This window comes from Dermacentor variabilis, chromosome 8, assembly GCF_050947875.1.
Source record: "Dermacentor variabilis isolate Ectoservices chromosome 8, ASM5094787v1, whole genome shotgun sequence".
Taxonomy (NCBI): Eukaryota; Metazoa; Arthropoda; class Arachnida; order Ixodida; family Ixodidae; genus Dermacentor; species Dermacentor variabilis.
The window spans coordinates 125188575-125212937 of record NC_134575.1 but is presented as its reverse complement, the minus strand read 5'-3'; the positions used below and the strand labels follow the sequence as shown (position 1 = coordinate 125212937).

The 24363-nt window shown below is 44.8% G+C and overlaps 1 protein-coding gene across 1 annotated transcript in view; it reads left to right on the top strand.

Moving 5' to 3' along the window:
* Window positions 1-24363, top strand: part of LOC142591562 (glutathione hydrolase-like YwrD proenzyme) — a 114820-nt gene that overhangs the window by 46408 nt on the left and 44049 nt on the right. The gene's annotated exons all lie outside the window — the stretch shown is intronic.

The following is a 24363-nucleotide window of genomic DNA, read 5'->3' as shown; positions in this document are numbered from 1 at the left end:
ATAAAACGGTTCTGTTTCTTCACCATTGTACTGGAAGTTGGCGCGTAGGCTTCTACTACCTTTAACTTATATTTGCTCTATATATTTATTACGATGACTGTGACCCTCTCAATAATGCTGTAGAATTCATCAATGTTGCTCGTTCTGTCCGTATGAATGAGAAATTCTAGCCCTTATTCTCTCCTGTCTGGAGCACCTCTAGAAACCGAGAACGTGGCCGACAATTACCACTGTATAAGCCTCTCCAGTTCTAACCGCGCTGAGGCCAATGATATCGCAGGCAATGTCTGATAACTTATCTATGAGTCCTGCTATGGTAGCTTCATTAGAGAGGGTTTCCATGTTAAACGTTTACAAGCTCAATTTCCTCTCCTGACGTGTCCAGATCTAGATATTCTGAGCACCCTCTACTATAGTTCTGACCGCCCCCTTGGTGAGGTGGTCCGCAGGCGCTGGAGATTTAGCGCCACCGATAAACTTCAAGCATCATGAGGGAGGTAGTGGCCGAATACTGAACCAGGGAAGCCAGCTTCTGGCTTCCCTGGCAAGTCCAGTATTCTACGTCTCCTATTGCGCCACTATCTTGATGGAGTATAGTATGCCTGAAATATTGAGGTATGGGGTGGAATTCCAGAAGCATCACGGGCCTAATTCACAGACTCTCGTTCGTAAATGATATTCGTCAATCGATGGCTGCTTTCGATAATAGCATGTCTAGCATAAGCAATTGCTGCAATTTTATTTTATAGACTAATTCTAGCGTAAGAGCTTTTTGTGTAAACGCGTGAAGATTAGTTGAATATATCTCGCAGAAGCATGGTGCATCAGGCAAGCTGGTGATGATAGGATAACTATTGCACTGACGAACGAAAATAAATAAGGAAGGGCACACGACAGTGACAGTGCTTGCTTTGTGCGCCTCGAAAAATAATATTTTTGAGGCAGAGTAACCTTATGAAGAATAATTTGTATACTTATGCCAGCAATAATAAATACCTTGGTTTGAGCAATCGGCCCACATATATAAAGATCTCTCACTACTATTACGATTGTGCAACCCGAACGTAAACTTATTAATAACACCGAAACCAACGCGTACTTATTAATTCTGCTGTATAATAAATATGCATCCTTTCTAACTTTACCATCATTCCACCTTAACTGGAATTTTGTGCGGGCAAGGAGTTTTCACCGCCGATATCCAACCCCCAGAATTGCTTCGACGTATCAAGGTCCGGCTTCCTCGATAAAATTTGGGGTCTCTATACCACCGAAAACGTTCCCCCGCCACCGACTCACGAAGGCAACGGCGAGGTGTGAGTCCACTGCTGGTAATACAGCCATGACACTGCGGGCGCAATCGGTGGACTCTGCCGCCTGTTATGCCCGGGGGGAAAGAGAATTATAGGTGTTACAAGGAATAGGTTGTTTTAAGGCGAAAGCCTTAGGTGGTTTATACTCCCGATAGCCTGGAAAACACGACGCAGTCTACGGAAAGTTATGTGAGCTCGCCTCGCGCCGACGCGCGCTCGGGCAACTGCTAACGCGTTGGCCGTCATCTTATTCGATAGTTAGCTTCGATACCGCTCGTCATACCAAGAACAGCAAATTAAAATAGAGTCAATTCGGGCACTCGCCCCCACGAGCTTCGGTGGGAGTCGAACCCTCTAGATTATCTGGAAGTCGAACCCACGGCGTTCAGTGCTAAGGCGAAGTTAATTAAGGCAATTTAACTAATACAGAGGTAATTAAGCCACTCGAAGCCACGACCATTTATGGGAGTCGCACTCTGGACCTTTGACAAGTGGAACCCACGACGTCTGGTGTTAGTTAGAGCGAAGATACTTAAGGCACAATTAATTAGGGCGGCGTCATTTAACTCACTTGAACCAACGACTTTTGTGGGGGAAAAGAAGTAATAAGAAGTAACAGCGCATCCGAATGATAATGTGAAGTAATATATTGAATGTCTCTTGAGCGCTCCAGCTTTCGCCTTCACACTCTTTGTCGTATGCTAAGGTGACTGACAATTTTTGTGACGTAACCATCTTTTTTCCTCTGAATAATGGAACAACATTCGTCGCACAGACACGGAGCAATCTTATTGTAGAAGTGACACCACCAACGCTGCATTATGCGAAACAAAAATCACTTATTCCTTAGTGGGAGTCTGGCAATATAGTTACATTAGTTCGTAATTGTGGACTACATTCTTCGGCATAAAAACATTTTGTGTGATATTTTTCTACGTACATTGGTGGTCGCTGACGACACGGAAGGGGCGGCCGTACAGGTATGGGCGGAACTTCTGGATAGCCCATATGACTGCCAGACATTCTTTTTCAGTTGCTGAGTAGATTTGTTCAGCAGCGGACAAGGTTCGGCTGGCATACGCAATAACGCGCTGAACACCAGCTTGAAACTGAACGAGTGTCGCTCCGATACCAACGTTACTAGCATCAGTATGCACTTCTGTCTCAGCCTCGGTGTCAAAGTGACCAAGGATCGGTGGTGTCTGTAGACGTCGCTGAAGGTCGTGGAAGGCGTCGGATTGTGCTGGGCCCCAAACAAATGTGACGTCGTTCTTGATGAGTCGTTGCAAAGGTTCGGCAATTTCACAAAAATTGGGTACAAAACGGCGGTAATACGCGCAAAGCCCTAAAAATCGGTGGACATCGTGTTTTGTCTTCGGTATCGGGAACAGAGCAACTGCCAGGGCTTTGTCAGGGTCAGGGCGCACACCGGTGCTGCTGACAATATGACCTAGAAATTTGAGCTCCTCGTAGCCAAAGTGACATTTTTCGGGCTTCAGGGAGAGGCCGGCGGTGCGGATAGCTTGAAGAACCGCCTCAAGCCGCTGGATGTGTTGTTCAAACGTGGTGGAAAAACCAACTACATCGTCTAAGTAGACTAAACACGAATTCCCTTTGAGGTCAGATAAAACTGTGTCCATCATGCGTTGAAATGTGACCGGAGCGGAAAACAATCCAAAAGGGAAAACCTTAAATTGATAGAGACCGTAGGGTGTTATAAACGCCGTTTTTTCCTGGTCCCGTTCGTCAACTTCAATTTGCCAGTACCCACTACGTAGATCCATTGAAGAAAAGTAACGGGCATGTCGCAGGCGATCCAAGGAGTCGTCAATTCGAGGAAGTGGGTAAACGTCTTTTTTCGTGACCTTGTTCAGTTTGCGATAATCGACACAGAATCTTAGTGAACCGTCTTTCTTTTTAACTAATACAACAGGTGAAGCCCAAGGACTTGTCGATGGTTGAATGACATCATCGTCGAGCATTTGTTTCACTTGATGACGAATAGCATCCTGTTCTCTTTTCGACACGCGATAAGCGTGTTGGCGAACAGGTTGGACGGTCGGTTCAGTGATGATTCTGTGTTTGATTAAAGAAGTCTGTTTGACCTTCGACGTGGTGGCGAAACAGTCGCTAAATGACGATAGCAGAGTAAGGAGCCCCTCCTTCTCGTCTTGGTTGAGCTGTGGGTTGACGTTGATGTGACTGGTCAAGTCCACATCGCCGGGTTCCGGAATCGAGATTGTCGTTACCGAAGCACAGGCGTTGGACTCGGCCACCGTTTCAAAGTAGGCCATGGTGGTATGCCTCGCAAAGTGTTTGTATTCGCCACTGAAGTTCGTAACTAGAATCGTGGTTTGCCTATGTTGGAGCTCTACGAGACCTCGTGCGACGCCGACTTCGCGATCGAGCAATATGGGGAGGTTACCTTCGGCGATGTCTATTCCTAGTTGTTCTTGAGGGCATTCAACGAGGACGAAGATGCTACTTCGAGGCGGTAACGTCACGCAGTCATCGACCACGCGTAAAGCCGCGCGGTGATGTTCATCCGCCACATTCGAATCCGAAGAAACATAGTTAGAAAAAGTCACGAACAAGTCACGAAGGTTAATGATCGCCCCATATTCCTGGAGAAAATCCATGCCCATTATCACTAGCCGAGAACACTTGGGCAGCACAAGGAAAGACGCTACGAAAGTCGAAGTAGAAATTGCAAGTCTGGCGGTGCATCGTCCAATGGGTGACACGAGGTGTCCTCCGGCCGTAATCAGATGTGGGCCGTCCCACGCTGTCAGCACCTTGCGTAGCCGAGTCGCCAGTGAGGCACTCATAACCGAGTAGTCAGCTTCGTATCTACAAGTGCAGTTACTGGATAACCGTCGATTGAAGCAGTAATAGCAGCAGAAGTTTTTTTTGCAGTTGCGAATGAAGGCGTCAGTGGTACGTCGCGAGAGGATGGCGTCGGCGGAGGATATTTGACGGTTCGCATGACAGCGGCCTCACCCCCGGAGGTCGCCGTTTTCAGTTTCCCCGGCGCGGGCTTCCACCGTTGACTCCAGCGGAATCAAAGGCGGGTCGAGCACGGTTCGGTGACGCGTACCGACGAGGTGAAGGCGACCGTGACTGTCTTCGCTGTTGGGCAGGAGGAAGCCGGTTACTTTCTAATTATTTCTCGATTTCGTGCGGGCGTTCGCCATAGCGCGGGCAACGGGCGTCCGGATGGTATCCCCGCAGACCAATCCGTCGGTACTGGCAATCGCGATACATGTGACCAGCCTCCCCGCAGTGATAGCACAACGGACTGTTGTCGGGGGCGCGCCATACTGTAGATTTGCGCGGACCAGGATGAAAGGGTGCTGGCGGATTCGTGCGGTGGATTGGACTTTGGGAGCGTCGAGAAATCCCAGCAGGCGGCTGCGATAAACGGCCCGTCGACGGCGCGCAAGCCCGAAGAGCATCCGCGTACGAGAACGTGGGAGGTTCGGGTCGTGTTGGTGGCGAGGGATGAACCACTTTGCCGATTTCTTCTCGAATGACATCCGTAAGAACCGCGGCACTAGGAGGTGTCGAAGCCGATGCATAGGACTTTTGCAGTTCTTCTCGAAAAATTTGTCGTATTAGCTCGGTAAGTGACTCCCTGTCATCATTTGCAGGTACGAGAGAGCATGCAGCAGTCATGGTGGTCTGGCGTTCATACTGCGAGAGCCGCTGCCGAAGCATACGTTCCATGACTGTTGCCTCACGAACGAACTGAGAGACTGTTGCAGGAGGATTACGCACGAGGCCCGCGAAAAGCTGTTCCTTTACGCCTCGCATTAACAGACGCACCTTCTTGTCTTCTGGCATTAGTGGGTCCGCCCGACGGAACAATCGCGTCATGTCTTCGACGAACATGGCGACGGTTTCGTTTGGCATTTGGAACCTCGAAGACAGTGCCTGTTCGGCTCTTTCTTTCCTTTCGGGAGTGCAGAAGGCTTCGCATAGCAGTCGGTAAAACTCCTGCCAGCTGGTAAATGAGGCTTCGTGGTTCTCGTACCATACTCTCGCCGCGTCTAAAAGGGAAAAGTAGACGTTCTTCAACTTACGGCGATCGTCCCAGTCGTTAAAGGCGGCGACCCGGTCGAAATGGTCCAACCAGTCTTCAACGTCCTCAAAGGCGTCGCCATGGAACGGGTTAGGCGTGCGAGGCGCGTTGAGAATGCATGGTACGGGAGCATTTGGGATCACCTCGGTTTGGCTTGCGGTAGTTGTTGACATCTTCCTCACGGAGCTTGCCAGGGGACTGTATTGCGGTGGAAGACCTTGGAGGCGACGGCTGCTTCGATAGATTTCTGCCGTCCCCGAGGTACTGGCGTCGGTAGCTTCTGGTTCAGGACCCGTAGGCATACGATGGATGCGTACCCAGCACCTCCACCAGTTTGTCACGAGAGGAAAAGCCAGCCAGTCAGTTCTAAACGAACAGCCGTTTACAGTTCGTGTTTGCAGCAGCTACCACGCACACTTCTTCTTCCTCGACCTCTAGCGTAACTAGTGCGTGCCAATATGATAAACTTTTCTTTTCTAAACTCCGCTAGTTATTTTTTATTTTGAGAGCGTAACTCGTTACTAAGCTGAGAGTCGGCGGCGCCTGCGGTGTAACCGAGTCTTAGAGCACAACCGGGAAACGATGAAAGAGACAGGCCCAGTGCCGCATGGTGCCGCGCGCGACGTGTTATGCGACGATCGCTATAAGATTGCGCCAGAGTACCGCGCCGTCCTGCATTCACTCTTTACTTTTCTTCGGTCACTGCTTTTCATCGGGTAACAATTGCTAAACCTCATCCGTCGACGTAGAGCGCGCTTGCATGTATCCAATTTTTTAACTCGAATGTTAAAAAAAAATTAAATTATGGCGTTTTATGTGCCAAAACCACTTTCTGATTATGAGGCACGCCGTAGTGGAGGACTCCGGAAATTTCGACCACCTGGGGTTATTTAACGTGCAACTGAATCTAAGTGCACGGGTGTTTTCGCCCCCATCGAAATGCGGCCGCCGTGGCCGGGATTCGGTCCCGCGACCTAGTGCTGTGCAGCCCAACACCATAGCCACTGAGCAACTACGGCGGGTTTACTCGAATGTTATCCCTAATTCTATTAGTTGGCTGTTTTCACCAAGTCTTTTTTGCGACCCGAAGTACGTATTACTTTCTGGAAGCACCGTGGGCACCAGTGACCGCTCTGCCCTTAAGAAAATATGAGATAAGTTTCACATCAATGTCTGATGAGTTTTAACGTCATAGTCAGTAGATTTTCGGATGAGTTTCTTTGGAATTTTCTGATGTATTCCTAATGACATTCTAAAAGATATTGCCCGCCGTCTTTCTGTAGAATTCTGAGATGAGCGTTTTTCTTCTGAGCATGAAATGGCTTTATGCGCACTCCAAAGCAGTTTTCTTGGGATTTTCTCATGTCTTCCTAATGAATCTCTAATGAGCTTATACACTCCTATAACACTCCTATAACAAAGTTGGCCACCACGTGCGGTAACATTTTCTCATGTGTCCCAATGGCAGTGAGACCTTCTTTAAGAATGTTACCAGTGCGTGACTGTCTTTGGTGCTTGATATATGCAGCCTGTATACATGTATGTATGTGCAGCGAAGATGCAGCACTTTTGACATGTGCATGGGCCTTCCATATGCTGCATGTTAGACATTACTCAACGAAAGAAATTTAACAAAAACATTTATTGGGCATATCAATGCTTCCTTAAATACACAAGTAGGTTAAATGAAAGGAAAACACAGTATGAGACTGGTTACGGATGTGATACTTTCTTTTCATTTAATCTCGCTACTTATCGTTGAGGAGAGGCTCTTCTTGAGGTGGAGTATCGTCATCATGAAATTAGTGCACCTGTGCCCTGCATGGTAGAAAGGACGGAATATTAACAAAACTTTGCAATCAACCGCAGAAATACACGCTGTATCACTTGCTGCAGAACGATCTGGAGATGTTATAGCTAGTTCTGCGAAAAATTTATGTGGTGTCGGTTCACATAAAGTTGTTGAGGAACCACTGTGTGGCCTTTGGGTGCAGTAGTAACTACAGTAACCAGAAATTGCTCTTGGCTGTACAAATGTGCAACGTGGATCAGCTGGGGCGTGTGTACATGTTGTGAACAACTTCAGCTATATCGGTTTTGCCTTGACAAAGGACAGCAGTGTCTGTTGTTTGCTAGCATGAATTAGAAAATCTCACTAATAACTTGGCATGGAAATGAGCGTAGGAGTGTGTGTGTACGGGCAACCCAATGCATTCCAGAGACGTCCAAGTGCCAGTCGTTATAGAATATTTTCATCAGCTACCGGCACAGTTCTCATACATTCCAAGCCTACTATGCCATGCCTGTGTTGGCCTCCTGTATGATGGCATATATCCCATTCAAGAAATACACCACACCCTGTCGCGGGTTTTTTATCGTTTACACCCGAGCGCTGCTTTCAGAGGGAGGGTACAAGTTGAAAAACAAATGCGTAGAAGGATGATAAACAAGCTTGCATAAAAAGAATTTAATAAATAAGCATGGTGGTTGCTATTCCACGTCATTAGAGAGTATTCTCCTTTGTCATGCAATCAGAATGAGCGTAGACTCACTTTGCATGTGGTATTCCTCACTGATTTTGTTGTATCAATTGGTTGCCATAGGCGAATGAAACAGATGAACAACCTAAATCCAGTGCACAGCTTGTCGCGTCAATGCATGGTCAAATGGGACGAGCACACTTGTCCTTTGAGTGAATTATGGTGCTCTCTTAGGCGCATGCTGAGGCACCGGCTAATCAACGTGCCCGGTACATTGTACAAAATATGCACGTGATCAAAAGAATAGCCTACACTACCCCTGACAGATATGAGACAAATTCTGAATATCTTTAGCTAAGCAAGCCTCCAAAGCCTGGGTGCTTTTGTCAGTTCACTGGGGGACTGCAATGCACATATATTTCCAGCAAAAATAAATTATTGAGCATATGCATAACAGTCATGTTGTATGGTCTCCCTTCCCTCGGTGCGTAAATTTTGTCCTGAAATGTTACATGAACTGATTTAATTGAAAATTGAATTGAGAAAGGCAAGGAGGCAAGTGTGGCTTAAAGGTAGCACCAAATTTGTCCAGTACGTGTCAGAGGCACTGTACTGTATTCCTTTCACATGTGCTCAAATGTACATAGCGCAGACTGGCTGGTGCCTAAATATGTACCAATGAGATCATCACATTTCACTCAAAAGACCAGTAGGCTCGTCCGACTTGGCCACACATATCCGCAATGGGCTTCAGGCCGGATTAGGATTGTTTATCTGTTTTCTCCCATAGCTGAAAATTGACAAGGGAAATCAGTCAGGCACACCACACAAATAATAAGTGTGAGCCAGCCCCCATTATCAATGCATGAAGAAAAGCATCCTTTGTAGATTACAAGGGATAAAAATTACTCTGTGCCTATTTACTTACCTCTTTTTATGCAAACACCGTTTATCACGATTTTGTGCCTTTGTATTACAACTTCTGCCATCCCTCCCAAATTAACTCGTGCACAACACAAGCGCACATCCAGTGCTATATTTGTTAATCCTTCCATCAACTTAAACCATCAGTGGTTAGCCAAGGTCATGTTGCGTAAATTTTGTCCTGAAAAGTTACATGAGCTGGTTGGCAAATTCAAATGGACACTACAAGTTTCGCCGAGTGGACCGAGCTGGTTCTCAGAAATGCACAAAAACAGTGATGGGTATCTGTTGGCATGCTGTAGTGTGTGCAAACTAGCTGTTACATTATTGCAGTAGACAGACTCACAACTGCTACAGTGTCTACCAGCATGAATAGGGGCAGCTTGCAAAGAAGAGAATATGACGAAACTGAGAGAATAAATAGAAAGCTTACCAGAAAAAACCTCACTACTTAAGTAACTGCTGCACAATGAATACTGGCCTTCCTATTTCATTTCAAGAAATTCGATTTCATCAAATGTGTATTTGCCCGTGGCAGTTATGGCAGCCCGTGGCAGTTATTCTGATAACAATACAGACATAATTGTAAATATCAATGTTAAACAATGGTATGCACACTGCATGCTTAAACCTGAGACATATATGGCACACTACACTTCGAATTCTTTCATGGACAAACACAGCACATGTGTGCATCATAAGCAGAAAGGAAAATAGGGAAATATGTGCTACAGCATAGGAAACAGTTCCAAACAAAAAAAACCAAATTAAAAAAGAAACCTACTGTGTAATAGGCAAAAATAAAATGGACTTGCAGCCAAGCGATTGATGCAAGAAAAATATTAAACGCTTCGCTTCATTTGCAACGTGCCGCACGATGTTGTCCGCGCGGGCCAAATAATCGCGAAATGAAAACACGTGCAGAGCTGCGCTCAAATTTCGCATTATGGAGTGTCGTAATCGTCGCTGAATTTTCTGGCGTTGATATTTTGCTGCACTGCACTGATATAGTGCTGCACTAAAGGTCAGTGAACTATCGTCTCTTGGAAACAGAGAAGGAAATTAGCGGCAGAAAATGACGCTTATGGAAATAAAAGAGAAATATTAAATTAAAAGAACGAAATGAATGTTTAAAAGAAAAAAAAGAATGGAAAATGAGGGATAACAGCAATAATAAAATAGACAATAAAATGGCTCTTCAACTCAATGAAAAATAAATATTTGCTGTTGCCCATAGTTTGATGTTTAGTGTAGCGAATAAAAAAATAAAAAATAAAGATTTCAAATGGTTCCCTTGAAACGGTTATGCAAATTGGTAGCAATGTCTTGAACTTATGTATAAGGCATGATTCCTATCTTTCCTACAATTTGCCCAATGGAAATTTGGCTGGAGTTGGAGAGTTTCGGTTCACCTAAGTAATGACTTGAGTGGTTAAAGGCTCGGCCATGGATCTGGGAAGATCTTTAGCTGTGTCCACGCGACGTTCGTTTAACCTGACGTTCAATGATTCTCCCGTTTCACCGATATCTTGATTCTTACAGAAGGAACATTCAAGCAATTAACTTACACCGGAAATATCGCAAGTAAAGCTTGTTTTCCTTTTGTGTGTATACCTGTATGCGGTGCTCTTAATTTTTACGTCACTTTGAAGATGCTTACATGTTTTGCACCTGAGGCGAGAACATGCTTCTAGAACGGGGGAATGATGTTGGCTGACCTTGCCTGCCCTAACATGTCTTTAAGGCTTCAGTTGCACCGATAGGACAGCCTTCGTACCAACGCGAACGCTTTTTACAGACGCTCGTTATTTTCTAATATTCGGTTGTATTTTGGAGGATGTTGTTTAGGTTTTGAAGGGCATTAGAATATCTTGTTATAAAGGCTGGTTGTATGTCATATTCTGGGGTAGGCTATTTTTTAGCTAATGCTGACTGCATCTCTAGTGTTGACACAACTCATAAGGCCAGTCGAGAGGAATTTGTGAATTGTTCCATTCCGCTAGCGTTACTTTAAGAACATTTAGTCGTTGAACATAATCGTTGTCTTCGATACACCCTTTTCTTATTCTTTTAACTTTTCCGACAAAAATTGATTGCTTGCGGTGTCAGGGGTCATGACAGCGTGTGGTCTAAATACTGCTTGCTATCCCTACACTTCCGATAAAGTGTCGTTCTCTGTTTGCCATTATCAATGTAAACTGTCTTGTAGAGGAAGTTAATTTGTCTAGGAGAGTGGTTATCAGTAAATTTAATACACTGGTGAAAGCGGTTAAAACGGCTATTTAGAATGGTTAGGACGTTTGTGCCGTATTCCGGTATTAGGAATATGTCGTGAGTGTGACGGAAATAGGTGTGGTGTTTTAAAGGGCACTATTTTATTAGGTTTTTTTTTCAAGCTATCTGAGGAAAACGCTGGCACACAAGGGAGCGAATAGTATTCCCATATTTATGACGAAAGCCTGTGCGTAGTCAATGGAATAATATCCAAAACAGCTAAGCGTGAAAATTAAGAAGTAGCAGGTAAACATGAGGAGCCTGGGTTGAGGATTTACTGCGAAGGACTCCTACACGGCTTCGATCCCTTCCCTTACGGGAGCGTTAGTGTAAATAGCAGAAACATCTAAATTACTAGAATAGCGCAGTGGGAGAGGATTTGGTACGCATTTAATGAGTCGGCACTTCGAAGGAAGTGGGGTGCATCTTGAAGAAAAGGTGGTAGGGTGGTCGGAATATTTGACAGATGCCGATTTAGAAATTTAGATATTGACCAAGTACGTGGGTTGTTGCTAAACACTGGAGGCCTGGATGGTATTTCTGCTGTAAATATTTCTTCTACGGGAACTTTGTGTATATTAAATACATAAAAAACATAAAGTTGACCCTATTTTTTCGAATTATCTACTCGATCAACGCGAATCAAATTCTCTCCGACCGCACTATTCTAGTAGCTTTAAATGTTTCTGCTCTTTGCATTACCATGTACATACATGAAGGAATTGAAGCTATGCCGAACTCCGTCGCAGTCAATTCTCAAGCGCGCGCTCCGGATGTTCACCTGTCACTTCCTGAATTAGTTCTCGTGGTCAACTAATTCAAGTTATATTCTATTCACTAGCTACAAACTTATGGCATAAGCCTGGGAACACCAGTCGCTCCTACGTGTGCCAATATTTTCGTGGGACAGCTTGAAGAAAAAATCATGAGCCATTTCACTCAGTGAAGGTGGTTGACCCCCGAAGCTGTTCCGCAGAAAACATGGAGGTGACACATAAATTTGAAAATGGTATGAACCTATTTATTGTCTTTATGGGTGGTCATCGTGACGAAAGGTGCACAGACTCATTTATTGTCTTGATGGGTGGTCATTATTTAACTCGTATCTGTAATCACATTCCTTGGTAATGTCAAATCGACGCACGTACGCCGCTGTGTGGTCGATTGGGCCTTATCAGTATAGTATCGCACGGTATATGTCTGCAAGACGGAAGGTATAAACCGCTCTCTTTTCCGTACTGATACATCCGCATTGAAATCGCAGACAAAGACGGCAGGGTTAGTGCCATAGCAGCTAAAACATGCAATCTGAGTAGCCATGAACCTTACAGGAATAGGAGTTATTGCATATTTGGGGGTATGAGCCATAGCTCACGGGGATATGAGTCATTGATGGTGACAGTTTTCGACAAGCTGTATTGCATGTTCTATGCGGGCTTAGAAAAAAACTTTCAGTACTGTTCTCTCCCTTTGCCGAGTGCTTGTAGCCTCTGCCTTACGGGGCTATGAGCCATTGGGTTATTGCGGCAGCAGAAATGCTTACGAGTGTATCAGTCATTGATAATAATAGCTTTTGTTCAAGGAGAACCAAAATGCACAGAGCCCTAGCCATATACAGCTTCGCTGCAAAAAGTTATAAAGTCACACTTTTTAAAACCCCGCACCTACCTTAGTCACATGGACGACATATTCATAATATGGCAAATGCCAACCAACCTAATTAGCTATTTTAACATCTTTCACCCCAGTTATTAATTTACTGCTCACCGGTCTGGTATTAAAATCAAGTTTCTCGACACGACGGTTGACAAAGAAATTTGAAAAATCATCATCATCAGCCTGCTTACGCCCACTGCAGGGCAAAGGCCTCTCCCATACTTCTCCAACTACCCCGGTCATGTACTAATTGTGGCCATGTCGTCCCTGTAAACTTCTTAATCTCATCAGTCCACCTAACTTTCTGCCGCCCCCTGCTACGCTTCCCTTCCCTTCGAATCCAGTCCGTAACCCTTAATGACCATCGGTTTTCTTCCCTCCTCATTACATGTCCTGCCCATGCCCATTCCTTTTTTTTTATTTCAACTAAGATGTCATTAGCTCGTGTTTGTTCCCTCACCCAATCTGCTCTTTTTTTACTCCTTAACGTTACACCAATCATTCTTCTTTCCATAGCTCGTTGCGTCGTCCTCAATTTAAGTAGAACCCTTTTCGTAAGCATCCAGGTTTCTGTACGGTAGGTGAGTACTGGTTAGACACTGCGGTTATACACTTTTCTCCTGAGGGATAACGGCAACCTGCTGTTCATGATCTGAGAATGCCTGCCAAACGCACCCCAGCCTATTCTTATTCTTCTGATTATTTCCGTCTCATGATCCGGATCCGCCGTCACTACCTGCCCTAAGTAGATGTATTCCCTTACCACTTCCAGTGCCTCGCTACATATTGTAAAATTCTGTTCCCTACCAAGACTATTAAACATTACTTTAGTTTTCTGCAGATAAATTTTTATACCCACCCTTCGGCTTTGCCTCTCCAGGTCAGTGAGCATGCATTGCAATTGGTCCCCTGAGTTACTAAGCGAGGCAATATCGTCAGCGAAGCGCAAGTTACTAATGTATTCTCCATTAACCCTTATCCCCAATTCTTCCCAATTCATGTCTCTGACTACATCCTATAAACACGCTGTGAATAGCATTGGAGAGATCGTATCTCCCTGCCTGACTCCTTTCTTTATAGGGATTTTGTTGCTTTCTTTATGGACGAATATGGTGGCTGTGGAGCCGCCGTATATATATTTCAGTATTTGTACACAGGGCTCTTCTACACCCTGATTCCGTAATACCTCCATGACTGCGTAGGTCCCGACAGAATCAAACGCTTTCTCGTAATCAATGAACGCTATATATAACGGCTGGTTATATTCCGCACATTTCTAAATCACCTGATTGATAGTGTGAATATGGTCTATTGTTGAGTAGCCTTTACGGAATCCTGCCTTGCTCTTTGTTTGACAGAAGTCTACGGTGTTCCTAATTCTATTTGCGATTACCTTAGTAAATACTTTGTAGACAACGGTCAGTAAGCTGATCGGTCTATAATTCTTGAAGTCTTTGGCATCCCCTTTCTTATGGATTAGGATTAATTTAGCGTTCTTACTAGATTCCGGTACGCCCGAGATCATGAGACATTGCGTATACAGGGTGGCCAGTTTTTCTAGAACAATCTGCCCACCATCCTTCAACAAATTTGCTGTTACTTGATCCTCCCCAGCTGCCTTGCCCCTTTGCATAGCTCCAAAGGCTGAAAATAGAGAACGACAATTTACCTGAAAACTACGCACAGTCAGCAATACTTAGACTACAGAACTCATCACTCGTGACACTGAAAGTGAGGAATTTTTGCCGACGAAGCGAAACAAATAATAAAAATTTCTAGCGAAGGCAACGAGTATAGCCGCCACCATAATGACCCTGAAATAACGCTAGCGGAAATAAACTATCCGCTCGGAAATAAACTATCGACTCGGCTTATGACGTTGTGTCAAGATTAGAGGGGCAGTCAGCATTAGCTAAGAGAGAGCCTATACCAGAATCTTGAAGACCACCAGCCTTTATAACGAACAATTCTAATGCCAACCCGAACGTAAACAGTATCGTAGGAAAATACCATTCAATATTATCAAGTAAGGAGCGTTTGAGAAAGAGTTGTAGCTGGTACCCTCAGTGACCTATCGCCACAATAGAAACTTAGAAGACAGTTTAGAGCACGCAAAAGTCATCCAACATCATTGCCCCGCAATAAAATCACGTTGTCGCCCTTGGTACAAAACGTGCAGGCACCTTGAAAGTGACGTTAAATTTAAAAGCACCACAAATAGCTATACACAGAAACTGAAAACTAGTCTTACTTGAACTAGTTCTGATGCAATTTGCATGCTGGCGTATTCCTTTTGTAAGAAATAATATATTGGAGAAACAGAGCAATCAATGAACGTTGCGCTAAACGGACTTCGTGTGGACATAGCTAAATATATTCCCAAAGCTATCGCCGAGCATTTCCACCAACCACGTCACAACTTGACGAACTAAAACTCTACATACTACAGTCAAACTTCCATTCTGCGCGATAAAGAAAATATACAGAATCCTACCTCATCCATAAGTTCAAGGCATTGCAACAAATCGCGATAAGCGTTTCAAAGGGACCGTTAGAATCTATTCGCTACACTAAACATCAAACAATATGCAACAGCGCTTAGTTACTTTTCATGGAGTTGCTTAGCCATTTTATTCTCTATTTTGTTAATTGCGCTATCCATAATGACCCCTCCCTTTTTCTTTTATACATGCCATTCGTTCTTTTATTTTAATATTCGTGTGTTTTTCATGAACGTCATTTTCTGCAGCTAATAATGTTCTGTCTTTCTGGGACACGATAGTTCACTGACCCTCAGTGGAGCATATATCCCCCGCTTTCCTATGTCCAGGCCGCTTCCACGAAAAGAGAAACCTATAATGAACGTCAACTGCGTGACACACGGCTCAGCCTCTCATTCCTCCACCGACGTTCGAATCTGCATTATCATTCTCTTCAATTCTAGACCCTCGCCGCGAACCCCCCACGCCCCCCCCTAATTACCTCGACCTCCCTCCTTACCTTTTCTCCCCTTTAGAAGAACCATATATATATGTAGTCCATATATGTATTGTTTATACATACATGCATATATATATATATATATATATATATATATATATATATATATATATATATATATATATATATATATATATGTGTGTGTGTGTGTGTGTGTGTGTGTGTGTGTAAAGATGTGTCATTCATGAACAAGTTCTGTTCGCCCGGTGCATAGGTAGGGTGGTTGAAGAAACGAAGGGGCACACTTGCGAAAATTGCATGTTTAGTTGTTTAACGTTTCAGCCGTGCCACGGCCTTCATCAGAACAACCACTGATACAAAGTCGCAGCCACTTTTATGGGCATGCGCACGTGGGCATAAATGAGCAGTACATGTACATGTACACTTGCAATTCTTAAAATAAAAAGGTACAGCACCAGGGATGACTTAACCCACATAAATAATATGTATGCGCGATCATTATGGTGTCACAATGAAGTTACAGAATGATAATAATTGCATAATGACAAAGCTAGGGACAAATAGATTTGGCATGCTTTATCAATTCTGTACAAGAACATACACATCAAGATATGACAGAAAGGCATGGCACTTTTCCTACGCTCTCACTGACACCGGAAGACACAGTGTTGAATTTATGAATGAGGAAGGACTCTCCTGCTTCTCTATCATGCTGCGAGTCGATGCCTGATTACATATATCTTGTCAAGCGCCTGAGCTGGCAGTCGAACGTGTTTAGGTAATGGCAGTTGCGGCAAGTTGTTAACATGTGCTTTGTGCTTGTTGAACCATATACGAAAAGATGTTTCGGTCTGACCGATATACTGCATGTGACGCACTGAACATTCAAGCATATAGATGGTGTTAGTAGTGTCGCAAGTGCAGTCTCTGTTGATTTTATCAGAAAAATTGGATGATGTGCTTCTAGCATTCTTTTATGTGGCCATATGTGTGCATACATTACAAAGGCTTATCGGCCATATGTGTGCATAATTTGCAACAAGGCTTGTCGCAGGAATGACAATCAGCAGCATCCATCGCTTTATTGTTAGAAACGATTACTAGGTCACGCATATTCATCTAGCGATCATAAACCACTCATGGCAATTCCATGAAAATGTTTTTAAGATGATCACTCTGTGTCACTAACTTTTAATGCTTTCTCAAAATGTGCGACACGTTAGGAATAGATGCAGAGTGCGTTAGGATAAGGTTAGTTCGTGCATTTTGCGCCGATCGTTTGTCGGTGCAGATGGGTTCTTTCCGGTCGAAACCGTCGGCCCGGTTAAGGGCATCGTCATTTACTTGTGAAAGGTTTTCTGCACGGTTATTGCGTTTTTCTCTACAGCTAAGGTTCAGACGGAATGGTAATTAGACTTTGTATTCTTTAAGTGCACCTGGCTGCAGAGCTCTGATGTATAGATCGAGGCTTTTATCTCCTTAAGAAGGAGGAGTCCAGTGCTTAGACGAAAATAAAGATGTGTTGTTTGAGGTGCACCGGTCATGGAAGTACTGGAGTAACCTCATGTCTCTTTCAAAATTGTGCAAATCATTAATTAGTTGAAATCCATTGTGTACACCATATGCGGGACAAAAATTCAGATCCCGTGACGGGACACCGTATTCTTCACTCGATAACGTGCTACAAGAAATATCAACTATATTTTTTGTTTCTGCCGATTTGAAAAGTGTCGAAGTCGTTGCATCTGCAGGGGTGCTCGCACTAGTGCAGACCTTGTCCCGTCTCAACTTCTCATATTTCATCTCGTTAAGCTCATGAGTCTTATATTTCCTGTAATTATCATGCAACCGCTCTCTTCAGAAGGGAAGGTATGAGTCGCAAAAAGTGGCTTCTCTCTGTTTGTTTACTGTTTCGCGGACGACTCATAATGGTAAGTACAATACGCGCTAGGTCTAGTGAAGCTTGTTTAAGGATGTTGTCCCAGTGTGACAAGTTGGTATTAGACGTTGCACACGTGGCAGGCCTTAAAGTGACGCGCAAGCCTTTAGGCACAGTACTCGAAGCAATGTACAATCGTGTACAAATGAAACGCGAAGAGCAGAGCGCGTGGCCGATAGTACAATCAGCGCAACCTGCTGGCCATGCTCAATTCAGGCGCTGAGTAGGAGAGTACGTGTCCCACTGCGATATGCTCGACTGCAGTTTCGTGTGTCTAGTTTGGCAATACCGCCGGTGGGGGCTTCAGCTGAGCATGGGACTTCAGGTGGGATTTCACCTGCGCATTCTACGATTTGAAGATCCTGGTCCTCTGTCGTAGTTCGACGTATGTGTCCAGAAGGTAGATCCCTCATCATGCTACTCCTCGTGATTCGATTAGCAGTCCACTGGTGGCCTGTAATGCTAGCAATGTCACGTTGCAGCACATTGTACCGGTAAAGAGCAATCATCTCATCTGAAGTCTCTCTTCCGCCGACACACCAGGCATGACTGAGTTGTGATGGCCTTAAGAACCCCGGGTCATGCAGATAGATACAATAGCGCTGGTATGGCAACCCCGCCCCGTTTATGCGCGGCTCTTGTGCAAGTGAGAAGAAAGGGTGTTATAACCGAGGGGCCAGATTTTTATTAGTCATTTCATCAGAAGCCAATAAGCGCTGACACCAAGGACAGCACAGGGGAAATTACTTGAGCTTAATAAATGAAATATAGAAATGATAAATTAATGTAACTGAAAGTGGATGAAAAAACAACCTGCCGCAGGTGGGGTACGTTTCCACAACCTTCGCATTACGACATCATCTGCAAGCATCGTTTTTAACGGTACAATTGAGTGGCACGAGCAGTGCTGCCTTCCAGTTGTTAAAACGCCGCTGGTAGCGAGAATACGATGGTGGGAAAAATAAATACATAAATAAAAAGCAACGCTTGATAGTGAGCAAAGGAAACGCTCGTCTCGCACCTGCGGGCTGGTGTAGGCAACACCGCGTGGCATGAACAGCTGCTTTGATGGCAATGTCAGCGGCGCGCCGGTGCGGCGGTAAAGTAAAACTGTGGTCGAACATACCGCAGTGGGACACGCACTCCCACACTCATTGCCTGAATTTAGTTTCGCCAGCAGGTTGGTATGATTGTAATATCAGCCACGCGCTCACCTGTTCGTCTTTAATTTGTCCACGATAGTACATTCTTAAAGTTGAAGCATGAAGGTTACCTCTAATACGTTCTTGAATTGCTTTTCAAACTTTCAAAAAAGAAAGAATGTACCAAGGCGTCCCCAAAGGGTGCCTAACCCCGGCAAGATGTTGCTAGACAATTGCTTCCATTGGCTGATTCAGGTCGCGTGCTTCTGAGCCCGTATCTTGGTTGGGGCGACGGGGCACAGAGCCTCAGAGAAAGTGCCGACGGGCTGGCTGTTGCCTTGCGAGTCACTGGATTGTCCACAGCATCACAAGTCGTGCTCTTGTCTGTCGTCTTCCATGTCGATATGCTTCTTTCCATTTGGTCTGTAGGCGCGTTTGGTGTAGGTGCCTCGCTTGCCGATGTCTTGCTTTTCATGGCATCGCTTGTAGCCGCCTTCCTTGTCAATGCAACACTTGTGCGGCTTCTCACTGAGACGCTTGTAGTGCCTTGGCTCTGCGTTACTGTTATTCTTGCCTACATTGCCAGTTTGTGAGAAGAAGAATAGCTGTCACGTTGAAGTTGAATTGTTGCAGTTCGAGCCGTGCGAGACACCGTTTTACTGCTTGAGCAGTTTTCCTAAAACGATGATGACGCGTCTTGTGTTGTGACAATATATATATATATATATATATATATATATATATATATATATATACATATATCATCAGCCTGTTGTATGTCGACTGAACGCCGAAGTCCTCTCCCTGCAATCTACACTTACCCATGTCCTGCGCGAACCAATTCCAACTAACGCCCGCGAATTACCAAATTTCATCACTCCTCCTAGTCGCTTGTCGTCCATGATTGCGGTTTGCTTCTCTTAGCGCCAATTCTGTAACCCTAAGGGTCCAAGAGTTATCTAACCGGCGCATTACAAGACCTGCCCAGCTCCATTTTTTCCCTCTTGATGTCAATTAGAATATCGTCTATACCCGTTTGCTCTCTGATACAAACCGCTCTTTTTCTGTCTCATAAAGTTAGGCCTAGTATTCTTCGTTCCATCGCTCTTTGTGAGGTCCTTAACTCGTTCTCAAGCTTCTTTGTCAGTCTCCAAGTCTCTGCCCCATATGTCAACACCGGTAAAATGCACTGATTGTACACCTTCCTTTTGAATTATAACGGTAAACTTCCAGTCAGGAGCTGGCACTGTCTGCCGTATGCGATGCAACCCATTTTTATTCTTCTCTGAATTTCCTTCTCATGATCAGGGTGCCCTGTGATTAATTGACCTAGGTAAACGTACACCTTCGCAGACTCTAGAGGCCGACAGGCGATCCTGAACTCTTGTTCCCTTTCCCGGCTATTTATCATTATCTGTGTCTTCTGCATATTAATCTTCAACCCCACTCTTACACTCTGTCTGTTAAGGTCCTCAATCATTTGTGATCGGCGAACTGCAGGTAGCTGAGATGTTCGCACTCGGTCTTTACTCCCAAGCCTTCCCAATTTAAGAGCTTGACTACTTATAATCACGCAGTGAATAGAATTTAAAAGATAGTATCTCCCTGTGTGACCCCTTCCTTTATAGGCATCTTCCTGCTTGTGTAGAATTGAGGTAGCTGTAGAACACCTGTAGATATTTTCCAAGGTATTTACTGAATTGTTCTGCACTCCTTGTTTAGGTAATGCGTCTATGATTGCTGGTATTTCTACTTTGTGAAATGCCGTCTCGTAATCTATGAAACCCATATGAATAGACTTATTGTACTCTGCGGATTCCTCGATAACCTGATTGATGACATGGATGCGATCCATTGTAGAATATCCCTTCCTGAAGCCAGCCTGTTCCCTTGGTTGATTAAAGTCGAGTGTTGCCCTTATTCTATTGGAGATTATTTTCGTAAATATTTTGTATAATACTTGAAGTAAGCTAATGGGCCGATAATTTTTCAATTCATTGCCATCCCCCTTTTTGCGGATTAGTGTAACGTTTGCATTCTTCCAGTTTTCTGGAACCCTTGCAGTCGACAGACACTTCGTATAAACAGACGCCAGTTTTTCAAGCAATATGTCTTCTCCATGTTTATTAAACAGACTGTTATTCTATCTTCTCCTAGCGCCTTCCTCGTTTCATGTCTTGCAGGGCCCTTCTGACCTCGAAACTAGTTATAGGAGGTGTTCCTGTATCGTGTTCATTACTTTATCTAATTGAGGCATCCTGACTTTTCTGGGTACTGTACAGGTCAGTATAGAATTATTCCGCTCATTTTACTATATCTTCAAAATATCTGATGAGATTACACTGCTTATCTTTCAGTGCATACGCCTTGGTTTGTCCGATGTGAAGTTTCTTTCTCACCGATTTTAGGCTGTATCCATTTTTACGCCTTGTTCAGTCTTTCACTCGTTATAGTTTCGAATGGGCCTTATTTTTGGCTTGTTGATCAGTTTCGGAAGTTCCGCGAATTCTACCTTAACTCTTGAGTTGCACACTTTCATTTCTTGTCGTTTCTTTGTCAAGTCCTTCATTACTCGGTATACCTTGCCTACTGGTTGCATTGGTGCCTTGCCTTCCACTTCAATTGCTGCCTCTGAAGCCAACGTAGTCACCATTTCATTCATTAGCTCTATGTCATCACTATCTGTTCTGTTCTAAGGCAGCATATTTCTTTTCAAGTAGCAGCCTGAATTTGTCTGCTTTTACCCTTACTAGCTCTAAGTTGACCTGTTTCTTCTTGACTAGTTTAACTCTTTATCTCTTCAAATTGAGGTGGATCCTAGCCCTCATTAACCTATAATCACGGCACTTTACCCTACCTATCACTTCTACATCCTGCACTATGTTGAGATCAGCAGAAAGTATGAAGTCAATTTCATTTCTTGTGTCACAATTAGGGCTTTTCCGGGTCAGCTTTCTGTTGCTACGCCTCCTGAAAAAGGTGTTCATTATTCGAAGCTTATTCCTTTCTGAGAATTCTACCAGCATGCCACCTCTAGCGTTCGTAGAATCGACGCCGTAGTTGCCAATTGCTCGTTCACCAGCCTGCTTTTTCCCCACTCTTGCATTGAAGTCGCCCATTACTACACTATATTGAGGAAGTACATTCTCATCGCTAATTCAACATCTTCATAAAACTGATCTACTTCCTCCTCGTCCTGACTGGATGCTGGAGCGAAGACTTGTACTAGCTTTAATGGATACTTCCTATTAAGTTTAACTACGACTACAGCTACCCTCTCATTAATGCTGTAGAATACGTCAATGTCGCCCGCTGTGTCGTTATGGACTAGGAATTCTCATCCGTATTGGTTTTATCTAGGAGGCCTCTATAGCAGAATACATGTCCGTTATTCAGCAATGTATAAGCCTCCCCAGTTCTAATCTCTATAAGGCTGATGGTATCCCAAACAATGTCTGCTAATTCCTTAAAGAGTCCCGTTCACCTAGCCTCACTCGAGAGGGTTTGGGTGTTAAACGTTGCAAGGGTCAGTTTCCATTGGCGACCTGTCCGGATCTATAGATTCTTACTCTGCTGCGTTACAACTCTGACCGCCGCCTTGGTCAGGTGTTCCGCAGCTGCTGAGGACTGATAGACATAGGGTAATTGAGTTAACCGTTTGGTAGGGGTTGGCCGAGTACTGCACCAGGGAGGCCATTTCCTGATCTGGTGAGGGAGTGTCTTGTTGAAGCTATGTAGGCCTTTTCAGTTTTTAGCGACTCACAATCCGCAGTTCGCAACTACGCGCGGGGGCGTATTTCCTCCGAAGCTCTCCAGATTGTAAGGAAAGCTGGTCGACAGCACTTCGATAACACCGCCATCATATGGTTTCCAGCGCACGTCGCCCCCCCCCCCCCACCGATGGGGGCCTCATTAACTTGAACGAGGTAGCACACCGCTCTGCGCGAGAACTTACCCGCCACTCAGAATCGGAGACCGCCTCTTCGAGTTCGGAACTCCTGGCTCAAAACACGCGAGAACGCCTGGTCAGGTACAATGACATCATCAAGCACTACCGGCCAGGCAGGCGGTTGCTGCCCCCACCTCACCCCATGCTGAAACGTCGCCAGGCAGTCGTCTGGCGACAATTGCAAACACAAACATTCCCCAGTCCGGTGCGATTGCAGCACATTTTCCCCGCGCAATACCCGACTGCTCTTTGCAAATTATGTCAGGAAACTAGAGCGACGCTGTCACACATGTTGTGGGAGTGTCGGGTTACATCAGTTACAATGGCAGTAGCTCCGGAGGCTCTTGCGCCGAAGTGGGCCGCCACTCTGCGCAGCTCCAACCTCAAGACACAAGAGCGGGCTGTCCAGCAAGCCCGAGAGGCGGCGACGAGGCAAGGCCTCGAAGTCTCCTCATGGGAGACCTGAGCCCGGGTCGTCAAATTTGCCGGATTCAAAATAAAGTTCTTTCCATCCATCCACGGATGGACGCGGCCACTGTAATGTGCCGTGCTCTACAGCGGCAGCAGTAGGCAGCCCTAGAAAGGGGACCATTTCGATTTCTATAAATGAGGGGTAAAAATTCTTCCACTTTTCTCCTGACAGGTCTTTAGATCACGCATCACGAGAACTCGTACTGTTAAGGCGCATTCTGTACCCTGGCCTAGTGTATTGCTGGCCTAGTGTCTACGCCTGCAGTGAGCGGACTCGTTAGAATGCACTTAGAAGTCACCATTATTGGCTCAAAGTATGCAAAATTTATAGAATTCAAACGAAAGACGCCTCAAATATGGCCGTAGGAGAAGCTTATGATAATTTGCGTTAAGACGCTGCTTTTCTAACAACCACAGAAACGAGTAATTAACATCTAGCTTGTTTAATCGCAAAGTATTGGACTGCATGTTCCATAAAAAACATACAGAAATGGGAAACATGTAGGCAAGGTGACATCAATGAAGCAGAGCATCAGATTACATTTCAGGAAGAGTAGGTGGAAGACCCTGCAGTCAGGACAGCGATTATATTAGCGAGGAAATTGTAGGACTGAGAAACATGCTTACAAATAAAAATGTATTGACGTTTATGGTGTTTAGAGGAGATTGTTAGGCATAGGCGTGTGGCACTTCGTCCTTTTTCTTTATTGTGCACTTACCGAGAAGCACGCTGGGAGCAGCTCCTGTGGCGACGCCGTCGCCTCAGTATACCCCGAATTGTATCGGCCACGTTATTTTCATACAAGGCAGGGGCACGGCAAGCAAAAATTCTTGTTGGAGTATAACTAGCTTGCTTGTAAGATAAATAATTACACCGCCTGCCTTCCGCTGTTAGCTGCTTTGCGTCGGTGGTACCATTTGTGCTTTAAATGTGGTTTTATCTTGGCTTTTGGCATACTGCCTGGTATAACGTCAGGCAAGCCCACATAGAAATCCTCGTCTATAATTTAAATGTCCTGAAAGTATGGCTGTATGTTCGTGAACGAAAGCGCACTTCTCTCAGGGATCAAGAAAGAATTCGCCGAACTCGCGCGCCCTATCGCAGGCGTGCGGCTTTGTGCTCGGACACGTGTCTTTGTTGTCTATAAATTTTCAAGGCGAGAAATCCTTGGC